Here is a 16,482-nt window from a genome sequence, read left to right on the forward strand (position 1 = left end):
TATTATTATTTATTTACTACTTTTTATTTACTTAAAAAAATAGGTTACATGCATTTTACAGATTTTCCCTCGCGTTTTATTAATTGTAAGTATTCCCTTACGATGTTTTTTATGACAGCACTTCCCGGATTAAAATGATACGCGACGCGGGGGACCTATAGGAAGCCATATTTGTTAGTGATGTCATAAATCAAATAACACTACTTTTATATCACTTTGCACATCCAGTAGGAGTATATAATTATTTTTGGAATTTAGTAGATGACATTCTCTGAATTTGGACCACTTTAAGATTTAATTGTTGAAACGATTTAATTCGTTATAAAAAATGTAGTGCATTAAAAATAGGTAGGTAGTACATATTTTTAACCGACTTCAATTTCATATAAGGAGGAGGTTCTTTATCCGGATGTAACACTTTTTTTATGTATGTTCACTGATTACTCCGACACCCGTGGTCCGATTTGAATAATTATTTATTTGTTTGAAAGGATGTTTTGTTACTTTCAAGTTGGTGCCATTTTAATTTGGTTCTGATCTGATGATGAGATCCATGAGGGAAACCCTCATGTTTTACAGGCACGTGTATGGTGATTTGGGTGTTTTCTTAAGCAAATCGAGCATTATCTCTTAAAAACCAGGAAGTAGATCTGATGATGATTTTTTGATGATAATGATGATGATTTTTTTAAATATAGTATGTTTACCGACACCCGTGGTCCGATTGGAGTAGTTCTTTTTTTGTTTGAAAGGAGTTACCTTCAAGGTAGTGCCATAATATTTTTGGTTTTGATCTGATGGTGGAATCCACGAGGAATTGAGGGAACTCCTTAATTTTTAAGGCACATGTATGGTGATTCGACTGTATTCTTAAGCAACTCAAGCATTTCCTCTCTAAAACTACCAATTTGATGTAGTGCAACTGTAGCCTTACCACGAGTTTGACTCTACTTATTAGCTGACGTGTTCGTAACTTACTTTTTATACATCTCGCTCGCACTAATAGGATGCCAGTATGAGCGAGATGTATAGAAAATATGTTACGCTAGCGAATATGTCAGTGTCAAACTAGTGATGAGAAGTTTTTGAGGTAGACGGGGGTCTGAGGTTAGGGGTTGAGGGGTTTGGGCTTAAGTCAGGGTTTGAGAGGTTAGGGTGTTGAGGGGCGGTGAGTTGATGGGTCGGGGACTGTGGGGTTGGGAGTTGAGGAATCAGGGGGTAGGAGTTGAGTGGTCGGGGGTTGGAAGTTGATGAAATGGGGGTTAGGATTAGGAGGTTAATGGTCTGGGGTTGAGGGGTCGCGCGGGGAATGGCGGTTGAAGGATTAGTTTTAGTGATCAGGGGTTGAGGTTCAGTGATCGGAGGGTTGAGCGATTGGGTCAGTGGCGGGGCAGTGAATAGATTTAGAGTAGTGGCAGGAATTATTTCTCAGACGGATTGTTTATTAAAGTTATTATTAAAATTAGTTATAGTATTAAAAACGAATTTACGAATTTTCATTCATGCGTCACGCGTCACTCATAAGCTCTTAACAATGTCTTAAAACGAAAAATGGTAAAATAAAAAGTTTTTACAAACAAAAGTAAACCAACTTCAAAAAGGATAAAATAAAATATTATCCTTTTTAAACATATAGCGTTATCAGCTGATTTGAAGTCAGTGCCAAGCCAAATAGTAACAATACCGGTCAAAAGTATTGATTGACCAAAATTATACAATATCCATACATATTATACATGATGTTTATTTAGTCACCTGCAATAATTTACGGGTTGAATATATAGGTCATACTGGTCAACTTTTACTATGGGCCAACCCCGAAATCGCGTTTTTTTTTATCGCAGGCGACTAAATAAACTGGTATAAACTTGAAAAACTGAAAATGAGATCAATGTTTACGCGATTTCAACATTTTCTGAACTAATCAGATAAGGCTGTGTCTATATATAAAAGTTAAACTAGTGAATAACTATGATTTTTAATCATACATACCAATAGACTTTACGAGTATAGAGATTTAGATAAACTTGCTTAACTACCAAGAGAGCTAAGACAAAACTCAGTGTTATATTTTTTCCATACACTACACAGTAAAGACAGTATAGTACATACCCCTAGGGGTGTGGCAAAAGATAAAAATTAATATTTACAGAACAGTCAATTATTATAGCAGTCAAAAAAGTGAGACCGAAATATAATACATATTATTGGTCAGCATATAAAAACATGTTCGCTTGTATAGAAACTAATAGGAATTAAAAAAAAAAACAATATAAAATTAATATAGAGAAGTATGGTTTTGAAATATGTCATCAATATTATAATACCACAATACACAATATTATTACATAATATTATCATTTATTCAAATCCGTAATGTGATTAGGAATCATCAATTTGTCTGTAACTCGACACACCAGCATACACAGATTGATGGCCTTCATTCCGTCCATCTTCATAATGACCGTCCGTCAATGGCTCGTTACGTTATAGGATTATACTATGAAAGAGGAATATATTAAGCTGAGGGATATGGGGATTGAGATAATGCGAGGAAATTGAAATAATAGGAATATTTCCAGTATCGAAAATATTTGTACATTTATAGTTACGTGGCCAGAAAATTAGAAAGGAATAAACAGATGTTGCGTCGCGAGAAACTGGCGACAAAAGGTTAGACAATCACGGGATTTTAACGTTTTACCTCAATAGCTCTGAAAGTATAGTTTTGATTTAAATTTATATATAACTAGCTATTTACAAGCTTTTATTTAGTTTCACCTGTCCAGTTGTCTGTCTGTCGGTCTGTACTCAAATCTTGCAAGTTAAAATTGATCCACTTCCCGGTTTCCGATTGAGCTGAAATTTTGCATAGAGCTGTTCTGATGATGGAGCCACGAAGTAGACATAGGAACTCTGTGATAAAACAAGGCAACCTAATTGTGTTTTGGGTTTTTAGACGAGTCTCGATGAGAATAAGTTAACTGTGGAATGAAAATGAAAAGTACTACAGTCAGCGATAAAAACTTGGAGCAAAAATGAAATTTTTGGCTAAAACTTATTAATACTCAAATTATACTGCTATGGTATGCAGGGTAGGTAGATATACAATTGAAAATAATGAAATATAGACATGTTTTCGTGTTTTTTTTTTTTCTATCGAAGCAACTTTAAACTTTCAAGGTCTTGCTTAGAGTCTACCTTCGCAAATATATATAATTTATTGTCACACTGCAACACTTAGGTATAAATCTAGTCATACCAACCGATTATATTATGAAAAATATAGCTAACAGTTTATCTAAAACAGTGACGGAATACCTATAAGAAAGACGAAGCTCTCAGTACACTTTAGACTGCAAGATACTACACCATAATAACTTAATAACATCCGCTAAAATAAAATTTAAATAAATGTCAAACCTCTTGCGCGGTACAATATTTGATGTTGTCAACATGCGTGAAGTTGAGTTGTTCGCGGCACAATTCCCGTGGGGTCATTTTTGAGCCTTAGTCAAACTTTTAATTATTTTAGTTCGTTGATCCATAATCAGCTAGGTAGCATAAGCGCTTCCATTAAAAACAGACGTTTCTTTGCAAACGAAACATTGCTCATTTAGCCAGAAACCGATCCATCCCCCTTTTATCACATATCTACTATCCACAAATTGCGGTACCAGCGCCGGCTCCGATATAAATCTCCCATTGAAAGAGTTCCATTCAGAGTCCTTTCAGGGAGACAAACAGAGTCGGCAAACACTCCTGCGAGCTGAGATCAAAGTACGATAAAACACACGCGGTTTAATTTGGCGACAAGCAGCCATTTTCTAAGATTGGCGGGGTTTTCTTCGGGAAAATGGAAATGTCAGGTTTGAAATGGTGCTTGCAGGCTACGTGGATGTTTTGGTCAGTGTAAAGAAATAGTTACGGAGGAAAATAAAATGGTGATGATGAGGGTACTTAGCTGTTATATTATGTACATAGGTATGATTGACGACCTGTCTGGCCTAGTCGGTATCACTACCGATAGCTTATCCTGCCTATGAAGCCGATGGTCCCGGGTTCAAACCTTGGTAAAGACTCCATTGGAGTTACAAGCGTCCATAGACGGACGGACGGACAACGGAGTCTTAGTAATAGGGTCCTGAATTACCCATTGGGTACGGAACCGTAAAAAGCCTACAAGATATCTATATAGTATCCAAACTAGAATAATATGAGATATACATCAGACCCAAGTTGTAATTTACCCTCTATCACGCTGGATGGGCATAAAATCAGCCAAGCTGTGCTCATACTATATAACATAAAATACCTGAATAACATAATTGTAAAGCCTACATTGATTCTAAATGTTAATGGAAATAATTAATTTGTGTTGTATACCTTTGATGTGAACTAATTTTATTAACAATAAGTAGGTACGTTGGATGTCTCATAATCCTTTTTTACGCCAGTCTATGCTGTCATCGAGTTTTAACTCATAAATTAAAATTCAAAGTGGTGAAACAGACAAGATAAAAAACCATTCTAAATATTTTCCCATTCTTCATATCCGGGGGTCAGATGTAGAGTGTTTATGAGTTTTGATTATTCATCCGCCAGGGGTCGCTTCCGCAAATACAATAATGGCTGACAATACGGCTCACAGGAGGAAGATCCTATAAACTAAAAACCATAGGGTTGACGTCGAAAATATATTAACAGCTTCCCACCTTATTCCTGTAAGATAAGGTTTAAAATTATGTACCTATTTTTGATGCCAACGTTTCAAACTTACTACATTTAAACAGAATTGCGGTATAAGTATTTGTTCTACTTTTCACACGACGCTTTAGAGAAATGACTTACGTGTTTGGAAAGGGATTCTTTAGAAATAGGATAAAAGAGGGATACATGAACTCGTCACCTTTCTTTTCAATCTGTTTCACGCTATGGGCGATACTCCAGCTGGTTCATCGGTAGGTACGTTATGGTTTATATATCGGGCTGTAGTGTTAAAGCTAATGTCTTTATGTACTTTAAGCATATTTCAGATCGGCTTGAGTCCTTGATGCTGCGTAGAGATCTAGCCTAGCTTATTGCATGGGAATGATCCGAGGAATTTGTTCGTTAAGCTCTGCCGATTCTTTCCACCACCGCTCAAAGCGACAGCATTTCCATCGTCAGCGCCTCGATTGTAGGCTATTTAAAAATTTAAACATTTTATAATATTTCAGTTGAGGTACCTAAGGTATACTGCAATGTCCTGCTCCTGCAGTACAATATAAGGTAAATAAGTTCTGCGGTAAACAAAGCCAGACACCCCCGCTCTTCGCCCAAGTGTCGCTGCTGAATAATTCAAACCACCTCAGACTAGGTGTCTGTTTTTAGGGTTCCGTATCCGAGGGGTGACAAAACGGAACCCAGTTACTAAGCCTTCGCTGTCCATTTGCCGTCGGGCTGTATGCAGTTCGTTTCAATAGTTAAAGGTTGAAAAAACTACACTGAGAAAAAAATACGTTTAAAACAATTTAAATTGCATTACCGTTTAACGCTTTAAACAGTTCCATATGAATCTATCGAACAAAACAGTAAATTTAACTGTTCCGAAAAGACAGTACATTTTACTGTTTTGAGTACCTAAAATATAGTGACTGTTAGTTTATTTTTATACGTTTTTTCAAAACTTATAAATAAATAAATAAATAAATCTGCTCACTGATAATATAATTTCACGAGACAGTTGAACAATGTGACCCGAAAAGGAACAGCTGGATACACAGAAAATACTTCAATGGCTTTAGTCCATCGGGACAATTTAGCCAGTGTCCAGGTAGAGAGAGCACAATTGTATGACGATTTCGCTATTATCAAACGAAAACTTCCTTGCGCAATTCCGACTCGCACTTGGCTAGCTGCAATCTGACATTCAAAATCGGTAGGGTTTTGCAAATTGCAGGTGTTTCAAATGCATAATACTTATGTTTTAATAGTTTATTGTAATCATGAGTTATTGAAGAAACGTAGATATGAGGAATATCTTAATATTTACATAAATGCGTGTGTCCTGACTGACTGATTGTTTCAGCAACGCAGAGCCGAAACTATAAGAGCTAGAAAGTTAAAATTTGCACACTAGGTTGCATTTCTAAAGTGTACACAAGAGATAAGAAGCGATTTTGGAAATTCATCCCCTAATAGGGTTAAAGGGGGTTGAGTTTCGAGAAATAAATCCACGCGGAAGAAGACGTGGGCAACAGCTATTTAAGTAACATATCTTTTGCGGTTTCAGTGTAAACCACACACTTATAATTATAAGAGTCACTATTGTCAGTTGGAACGTTAAACACGCGACTAGACACAGACATGTAGAAATGCGAACGATGTTGTAGATATTTTGCAGTGGCAAAAGTATTCGAAAACGTGTAGTACACGTCTCTTGAACATTATAACCCAAGTAAACATAATGCAATTCTCAAGCTGAAGAAGATGCTACTTTTACTATACCAAAGAGCAAAAGGTAATTCTAATTATCCTTAATCGCTGTTAATTAGAAAAATGTTAATTATATGATGTAAAAACACGAAGTCAGAGCGGAGCAGAGAATTACCTACTTGATAGAATTTACTTTGGCGTTATTTACCTCACATATTTGACCTACCTCGAAGCACATACCACATAAAAGTGGATTTAGACTGATCTAGTTATGTTGGCAATGCTGTTGCTATTACTGGCTAATAACATAGGTACAGGGTGTCCAAACGGTAAATTTCCAATTTCAAATTCAAATAATTTTGGAACGTGAAATGCGAAGGAGACGTGTGTGAGTTAAGATATTAGTAGTTCCGTGAGTGTTGCAGATTGATTTAGTGACAATAATTCGCTGGCCAACAGAAAATCGTACATGTTATTGAGGCGTATAGTACCAAAGGCCTGTTATTTAATAGCAAGGAGTAAATTTTGCATAATATATTTCGAATTATTTGGAAAAGGTTTACGCAGAGTTGACATTTAGGAAATGTGATTTTTTGAAAGGAATCCGCATTCATCTTATTTTCAAGAAAATAGATGGTGTTGGTTTATAAGTCTTAGTTTTTTGTAATCAGAAATCTGGACACATTTTATCGCACAGTATTTACTTTTATTTTAAGTTCAGTACGGATCTCTTCTTCATCCTCGCGTTGTCCCGGCATTTGCCACGGCTCATGGGAGCCTGGGGTCCGCTTGACAACAAATCCCAAGATTTGGCGTACTAGTTTTTACGAAAGCGACTGTCATCTGGCCTTCCAACCCAGAGGGTAAACTAGGCCTTGTTGGGATTAGTCCGGTTTTCATCACGATGTTTTCCTTCGCCGAAAAGCGACTGGTAAATATCAAAATGATATTTCGTACGTAAGTTTCGAAAAACTCATTGGTATCTACGAGCCGGAGTTTGAACCCGCGACCTTCGGATTGCAAGTCGCACGCTCTTACCGCTAGGCCACCACGCCAGATAAGTTCAGTACGGATCCTATAAAAATACAAGGACTGCATGATCCCACGCTTCACGCAACTTTACATCTGCATTTAATAATTTAACAAAACTTCATAATCTAAAGTATACTTACTCGAATGCGTAGGTAACTAGGTACATCATGCATGAAGTTGTACCTAATTACCCATGTCGGCGGCCGATCGTAAGATCAGGCAGATCGTAATGTTCCTGTTTAATGTTTTGACAGTAGAAGGTTCGTTAGGTTGCTTCAGATGATGCCCGAAAGGCAAACTGTCCAGAAATAGGAGACCGCGTAGCGGGGCTTCGTCGACTCAGGGAACGGGACAAAGATTTTCACGAAAATCCCGATCTACTTGATCTTACGATCGGCCGCCGACATAGAAAATGTATACGCCCATGGTACACGAATACCAACAGGCGATACGAGTAATTATAGCCGTACTATCCGAGGCTACGTGCTCTACCCATGTGTGAAGTATATAAGGCCAAGTTATTGACACTAAAGGACACAAGTACCTACTTATATGGAGCTTCATTTTCAATAAAATGGAGTTTGGGATTTATAAGTAATAAGCAATAAATGTGACATATATGTATCTACAGGATGTTGCGTTTACAGATCAAATGAAGGCCAATATTTGACCCCAATTTATTTTCAGGGAAAATTAATGAAATTGAGGAGAAATCGTCGAAATTTGGCTCCTTGATAATCAGATCAAATACAGTTATAATAATATAGATTCTAGTCTCCTGGCCATTACTCAAAAATAATAATTTATAATTGAATAATTTACAATATTTTGGAAAAGTTTAGTTAGTAATGTAGGAAACTTTAGGATCATTTTGAGTTCATTTTGTTAATGTTTATCTGTAAATGGCTGTTCTTTTTTTAAATAAACAAAAAAAACCTTACAACCGATCTGCTCGACAGCTGCAGCCTTCGTCAAACGGTGTCCGATCTGGCTTATTAAATCGGTAGTGATTCGGTATAGGTACAGAGCTCATGGTTCTGAGTTCAATCCCGAACTGAAAAGTATCCAAGGATTCACAACGTTAAAGCAAATACGGATGAGTAAAAGTGCACAGGTAAAGGTGAGACAGAAAAGATCCTTTTAAGTACTAGAAACTATTATAAGTATAGCCTTATTAAAATTATTTTAAACGTGTTACTCACGTATTATTAGGTCAGATAAACGCTCGACTAAGAATCTTCATCATGGAGCACCGCCTTTGATGCTTTCCTTGAGGATTTTACCTTATTTTATTTTTTTAGGATTCAAAATGTTGTAAAACTTGTAAAGTATTTCTTTAACAGGTTACTAAGTGAACATTTCCTGTACCCAGTGTCACTGTTTGCGTAATAAACTAATAAATCATGCGTTTTCGCGTGTCAAGCTAATTAACAGCTAACATAAAAGGCATGTTTTTAACATATTTTCCACGTTGCCTTGATCACGCACTCGCAAACACACCTCCTTAGCCATCCGCTAGTTCTTTCGTCATTCTTGCACTTATATATCAACTATGGCATATAACAGCCTATGTAACACCTAGTGGTACAAGAATAAGCTGCTGCGGTCGGCATGCATCGTAAGCCAAAGGGTATAGTGATGTTTATGCAATACCATGGGCGCTTTTAATTGTTTTTTTAGCGGCATGTTCCCGCTAAGGCCCGCCCACTTCGAAGCACAAGTTCTTGGAACAAGTAAATTACTTTTTGCCATGTTCCGCTTGCGTGACATACGTGTCGACTTTTTGTCCACAGTATAAGGACTATTATTGATAAACTTGCTAAAAGCCAGTCTAGAAATGTTATTATAAGTGTAAAAAGTTTGGAGCAAGCATAGCGCAGGACAGGAGAAATAGAAAAGGCAATTGCGGGGACAGAATACCTGAGAAGTAGAAAAACTGCCAATTCTCAGTTTATGAAACTCAGGGCATTTATTTACTGTGTAAATCTATAACTGACACATGTCTCAATTGATGTATTTCCTCATTATTGAGTGTTGGCAATCTCAACAATCTTGGCAAGTTATAAAGACATAATCAACAGTAAACTGATTAAATGTATGTTGCTACTGGCTGCAGAAGATGTTGTAACGTTTGATAGTAGATACAACTTATTTGAAACCGAACTAATCCCAATAAGGCCTAGTTTATCCTCTGTGTTGGAAGGTCAGATGGCAGTCGCTTTCGTAACCTACTCTAATTCTGGGAATTAGTTGTCAAACGGACCACAGGCTCCCATGAGCCGTAGCAAAATGCCGGTACAACGCGAGGAAGAAGAAGAGTAAATAATACTTATTTAAAGTGAAGAGAGTGAAGTTCAGAACCAAGCCAAGCCAAGCCAAGTCTCCTAGCCAAGTAGGTAGTGACCGTGCCCACTAAGCAGGAGGTCCCGGGCTTTAACGGATGGTAAGGAAATTAATAAGAGTGTTTATGACAAATATTCGTTGTTGAGCTATGGATGTTTACTGTGTAGGTATATACGTATTTATTTACACCATGTATTATATTTATTGCCGTCTAGTCCCCACAAGACAAGCCTATACAATTTATATTATAATTTAATTAAATAGGATGAAAAAGAGGGACTCCTACTCGTCAGGAGGTTAAGTAAGCCTTAAGGTGTAAACAAATTAGTTGCATATATTTTTACAGCTGACAATTTGATAGCAAATTTGGTACGTAATGACATGACAAATAAAGAGCACATGACAAAGGTCGTCATGGACGTCCGACGACCTGGATGGGAACCATTTCCAAGGACATGAAGACGACGGATTTAAAACCCGAAATTGCACAAAAACGCCCAGAATGGCGCCTTAGGACTAGGAGGGCCGACCCCAAGAGACATGGGAAATAGGCTCGGGAGAAAAAGAAGAAGAATGACATGACAAAAAGTGAGCATATTGTTAGTCAAATGCATATGATTGACATGATTCAGCATATTGGTAGTCAAATGCAATTTTTTTTTCGGTAAAAACAAGAAAAAAATATGAAAAGCTTTCTTCATTTCTATTTAAAGTTAATTGTGTTAATGTAAAGTACCATCTTTTTAAATATTGTTAGCTAATTTGTTAGTACCTCATATACGGAGCGAAGTTAAGTAAAGACATATAAGAGCTAACACACAACATGACAATAAACTTATCTATCAGAAATCGCTGCGTGGCTTTCCTAATGTTAATTAATTAATCTGAGATTGTTTTTAATCTTTTATTTAAAAAAATAAAACTACATTAAAATATACCTTAAACAAAACTACATAAAGCTAAAAAGGAAAAAGAAAAAAAAGAAAAAAAAATATTAATATGAAAAAGAATGGTCTTTTATACACTCCTAATTTTACATGCTTCACTGAAATATGTTATTGTACCTACATTATTGTAAAACGATATGTAGCAAATAGAGAAATAAAAATATAACTGCGGCGGTATCATGGTTGCATTTTTATCACTTGTCATATCATGCGTCGCTTTCGCACTTACATACGTGTTAGAACGAGACAGGCATGATGGCAGATGATAGAAAACCGACCATCTTAGCCCTACTGAAATCTATTAACTAGTATAAAATATATTCTCATCATTTCATATCCCAAACTGCCGGTAAAAACATAAGTTGGAATCTGTTTAATTTCAGCATCGTTTAAAATCGCCGTGTACGTATTTATTAGCAAGTAATAGCTGACGGCTGGCGTTTATACGCTCGCCACGTCGGTCATAAACCTTCCAGTTATGAAGTTTATGATATCCTTCGGTCGAGGAGGCTAGCATGACCGGCAATTTTCTCTGAGGATGCTAATTAAGTAAGCCGCCAAAACGCGGTCGAAACGGACAGCAAAATGCATCTAAAAGAAACTGAAAAATACATGCAAACTTAAGGCCAGTCCAGATGGGATGATCAAATCGCAGGATTTGCCGGCCTAGCCAAGGTGACAATCGCTACGACAACAAAACACTTTGTGTCTATATCACTCTTCCAAATTAGTGCGACAGTGACAGTTGCGTTTCGAACGCTACGTAGCATAAGCGATTTGCATGTTGGCTACACGGCCTGTAGTAATATAGGTACGAGTACAATAGTCCATTTTTAGTCCTGTCAACTTATAGTTATTTATTACTAAATTGAATTGTATGAGTCTGTCTGTCTGTCCGTGTGTCTGTCTGTGGCATTGTACCTCTACGACAGATGGACCGATTTCGATGTTTTTTTTTATGTGAAAGCGAGTTTCCTTGCAATGGTTCTTACGCAGCGGCTTACGTGACCGAATAACTCGCGAACCCGAAGCGGCACGGCGCGGGTGGATTCAATCCTTTGATGCCTATGGAAGTGTCCTACGTGGGCGATCCCGTTGTGAACGCGAATGCCGTAAGGCCGCCAAGCCGCGAGCCGCGCCGCGCCACGCCGCGCCGCATCGCGATTTATTCGCTCACGTAAGCCGCTGCGTTAGCTATTATGTTTTAAAAAAGTATATTCAGCAGTTTGAATCAAAACCTTGCTAGGGTTGGTTTATTCCTTAGCCAAAGAATCGTTGGGATATGTAGCCAGCATTATGGGCAACCAGATTCGAGGGTTCTTTTTTGTTGTTTTTAAGTTAGTCTTTATTTCTTTGTAATTTATTTTATAAGTGAAATTTTAGATACTAAGAAATTAATACTAAAATATTAGGTTTTCAATATTTACCGGCCATGCTAGGGCCTCGTCGCGCTGTTTATGATTTAGTTCTACAGTATCCCAAGTCATTTACAACGCTGCCGGCCATGCTACCACATCGCCCTATTTACTGAACTGCTTCTGGTATAAATAACGTAGGTACTAGGTATCTATAGGTACTCCGTACTCCATGTTTAAAGTAATATCATTTTGCAGTCTTCATGAGATTTAATGCAGATGAGAAGGGTCGATTTTTATTTAGCAGTCGATATTTTTTTTTCGTTCGATGTCGAAGAAAATGGCTGGTTGAAGAGCTCCTCATTCTGGGATTAAGAAGCTCGTCAAACGAGGAACTTAAGGCCACCCCGCACGTCTCCCGAGCGTCGGCATCTAGTCAATTATATGACTGTTTGCTACGCAGCGACGCTATTTTCCATAGCGCTGACTAGACGCCGACGCTCAAAAGACGCTAGTGTGACGGTGGCCCTTAAGTACAACACAGCACTGCAGCTCATTAGGATAAAAAAGTATGTGTTTCTAGAACATACGGTGTAAAATCTGACGAAAAACAACCGACAACCAAATTAAAATTGCCCTAGAAATGATTTCTACCTTACATCTTTACAATGTGAATGTTTTAGTTCAACAATATCCCAAGTCATTTACAACGCTACCGGCCATGTTACTGCATCGCCCTATTTACTGAACTGCTTCTGGTATAAATAACGTAGGGATCCTGGATGCATTTGCTAGAATGACCCCCAACTGCAAAAAATGGCGAGAAATCGTACGGCAAGCAACATCTGCGCCTGATGTCGGCAGATGACCACGACGCTCTGCAAAGAGTACGACAAAGAAGAAGAAGATTGGCGACATGTTTCGAACCCATTGGAACCCATCGCCAATAGCGACGAAAAAAGTCAAGTGAGTGCAGCCTTGATATTGAAATATTTTAGAAGATGTCTCACGAATGTTTACTGTCGATTATCGTCAATGTTACAATTAGTTGTATTCAAGAGGTGCAATAATAAGATTAAGAACCGTAAATTGTGCTAACTTTGCTCCAAAAATTTTTCCAATTGTCGAAATTTAATTTAAAATTAAAATTATTAACCTCGTATTGTGGCAGGTAAGTTGGTGAGAGTAGACCTGTGGTGGGCAAAGTACGGCCGGCGGGCCAGCTCCGTCCCACGAAAGGATTATATTCGGCCCGCCGCCGATCCTATGAAATAATTAGTATATGGTATTAGCCCACAATAGTATATAAATACATTTGACCTGCAATTCTGGCCCTCCTTATAAGTTTGCTCACCACTGCAGTAGACCATCACCATTACTATCATGTTATAATACTTAAATGAGGTTGTGATAAAGTTGTCATATACAAAAACTGTTGGAGCAAAGTTACCCAGTGGGGAGCATTGTAGGCACATTTCACGGGAACTGTTAAAATGACAGTTAAGGTGACATTCGAATGGCATCTTCATTGTATGTACTTTCGATGATTAAAGTTAATTATATTTCATATCTAGAGTTGAACCGCGCTAAGTTTTCATGCCAAGTACTGCGTCAAGTATGGAGGTTTTTTTAGCCTACTTTAATGTCCCGGTGCTGGGCAAAAGCCTCATTTTCTCCTCTCGACCCTATAATTGCCTTTTTGTCACCATTTTGGATAGAGTGCGTCCTAGTCGTCCCGCCATTTCCTTTTCGGGTTGCCGGCACCCCGTCCTGCACCGATGAAGCTTATATGGATAAGTTTTTTTATGATATACATAGGAGGCAAACTAGCAGACGGATCGCCTGATAGCAAGCGATTACCGCCGCGCATGGACACCCACAACACCAGAGGGTGCGTTGCCGGCCTTGCATTCATACTGCTAAGTTGGTGCAAAGTTTACGTAGTCAAAGTCTATTACGATCCTTGACTTTTATTTAATACCTAGGGATTATATGTAGACCGAGCAAGCGAGAAATCTCGTCCTGAAATAGAGCTGATTCGGTTTTGGATTTACGGACGTTGTCCGATATTGACCGAAACGCTAACACTATAACCACTGTCATTTAGCACCATGCAACATTCCAGTCACGCGCCATATCTAATCCCACTGATTGTAATCAACCCTTATTGGGTTTGCTATTTGGGCCGAATGTTTGCGAATTATCTACCGCTGGGACGTAGATATGCTAGAAGGGGTCGTTTTTTAAATAAATAAATATTATAGGACAGTTTTACACAAATTGACTAAGTCCCACAGTTAGCTCAATAAGACTTGTGTTGTAGGTACTTAGACAACGACATATATAATATATAAATACTTAAATACATAGAAAACACCAACGACTCAGGAACAAATATCGGTGTTAATCGCACTTTAAAATGTCGTTACCTCGGGATTCGAACCCAGGACCATCGGCATCATAGACAGGGTCTCTACCCACTAGGCCAGACCGGTCGGCAAAAGTGTCAAAACCAAGTAATGAAAGAGGATAATATAACCATAGATTGAGCTTTTATTATACATATATTTACAGCTCACAGAGCCAAGCATTAATGTCACTTGTTATACACTATTTCTCTACGGCTTCCATATGATACGGGTACTTTATACACCATCAAACCAAGGCCACATTTAGTTAATAACCTCGTGGTCACGGTAGCCCAATCGTCCTTATCTGCCGATTAATCAACTTCTATATGATATTATTTTTTGCCATCCAAAGGACACAAGAGACACGTATTTTCATAGTAAAAACCACCCAATTCCAGTAAGCAAATGAGTGTAGATTGCGTAGAATTCCATTTTCAAACTCATGGAGAAGAGCAGCGTAGTAGCATTGTATGAAGTGTGTTTAAAAAATCATTCTATTGTATACCTTATTATAATTACATTAAGTAAAGAATTGAATGAGTTTTTAAAGGTAGTTACTTCATGTTTTTCGGACGATTAATGTTTGTGTTCTTGTCCTTACATATGATTTGCTCCTGATGTCTATTCCGTTGTTTTGTGGGGTTCTTATTTGAATTTTTTTTATTCTTTTTTTTATGTATAGACTAGGAGGCAAACGAACAGACGAATTACCTGATGGTAAGCAATCACCGTCACCCATGGACAGCTGCAACATCAGAGAGGTCGCAAGTGCGTTACCGGCCTTTAAGAAGAAAGAACGTCCTTATGTTGTTTCTTTTTTTTATGAATGACGAAATCGAATAAAACTGATAATGAGTATAATAACATTAATATGCAATAACAAATTTGGAATGCCAAGCCATAGCCACAGTGCTTAGAATCCGGCTAAGTAAAGTTTGCCGAAATAAAATGTTTGGTAGCACTACCATAAACACCTTGTTCTCATAGGCATTTTGACGTAGTCCCCATTTTCCTCTCTGGATATTAAGATTATTGGAAATATTGTTACACGATTTGATGTATTTTAATCATAGCTATACCCGACCGTTTGATTTTTTCGATTTTTTTCAATATTATAAGAGTTAGGAGCATTTAAAATTTTGTATGAAACCTGTTTTTCGCTCCTAACTTTTATAATAGGTAATTAAAAAAACGAAATAACGAATAACAGTGGATTCCCTAGGGCTATTTTTAAAAGCTACTGGAGTACCCCATAATCACTCAATATCAGTGTAACAGATAAAAAATTAGTCAATAAACCTTTTTGCCGCTTTCAGCTTTTGAATAAAGAACACCAACCGTCGTCGTTCAATATTTGACGCTCCTGTTAACGTATTTTTTGAATCCTCTCGCGTTCCGCGCAATCGAATGATGCCGTAACGAGCATATCGGTTACCAAATGTAATTTCGAGCCAGAAATCACCGCGTATTTAATAAGCCGCACCAACTCCTTTCACAGCAACTACAATATATTTTCAACTTTACCAGTAAGGAAATAAGATGGTCTATATCTGTACGGGTAAAGCGGTCCGAGAGTATTCGATTTCCGAAATTCGGCTGTCATTGAGAGCTTTTGCCAATTTATTTTGCCTTCATTAGTTGTAAAAACTTGATTTGTGATGTCAATATTCACTGCGAATTTTTAGTGATTCCATTCGGACGAGGTGGATTCTTCGGGTTTCGCTTGTGTTGAGGGGTTTGTGTTAAGTTATTAACAGTTAAAACATTAAACTAATATAGGTAAGTATTTTAAGTATTTATATAGGTAAGTACCTATAAGTATCTATCTATAAATTACTTACTTACCTAAGTAATTAATTTCATACCGAATTTGATTGTAAATGACTTTTAATTAACATCTTTTTTTTTTATAATTTTTTTATGACTAAATAAATGAATGAATGAATAAATCAAGACTGCAAAATTATATTCCTTAAG

Source organism: Cydia pomonella, chromosome 20 (genome assembly GCF_033807575.1).
Source record: "Cydia pomonella isolate Wapato2018A chromosome 20, ilCydPomo1, whole genome shotgun sequence".
Classification (NCBI taxonomy): domain Eukaryota; kingdom Metazoa; phylum Arthropoda; class Insecta; order Lepidoptera; family Tortricidae; genus Cydia; species Cydia pomonella.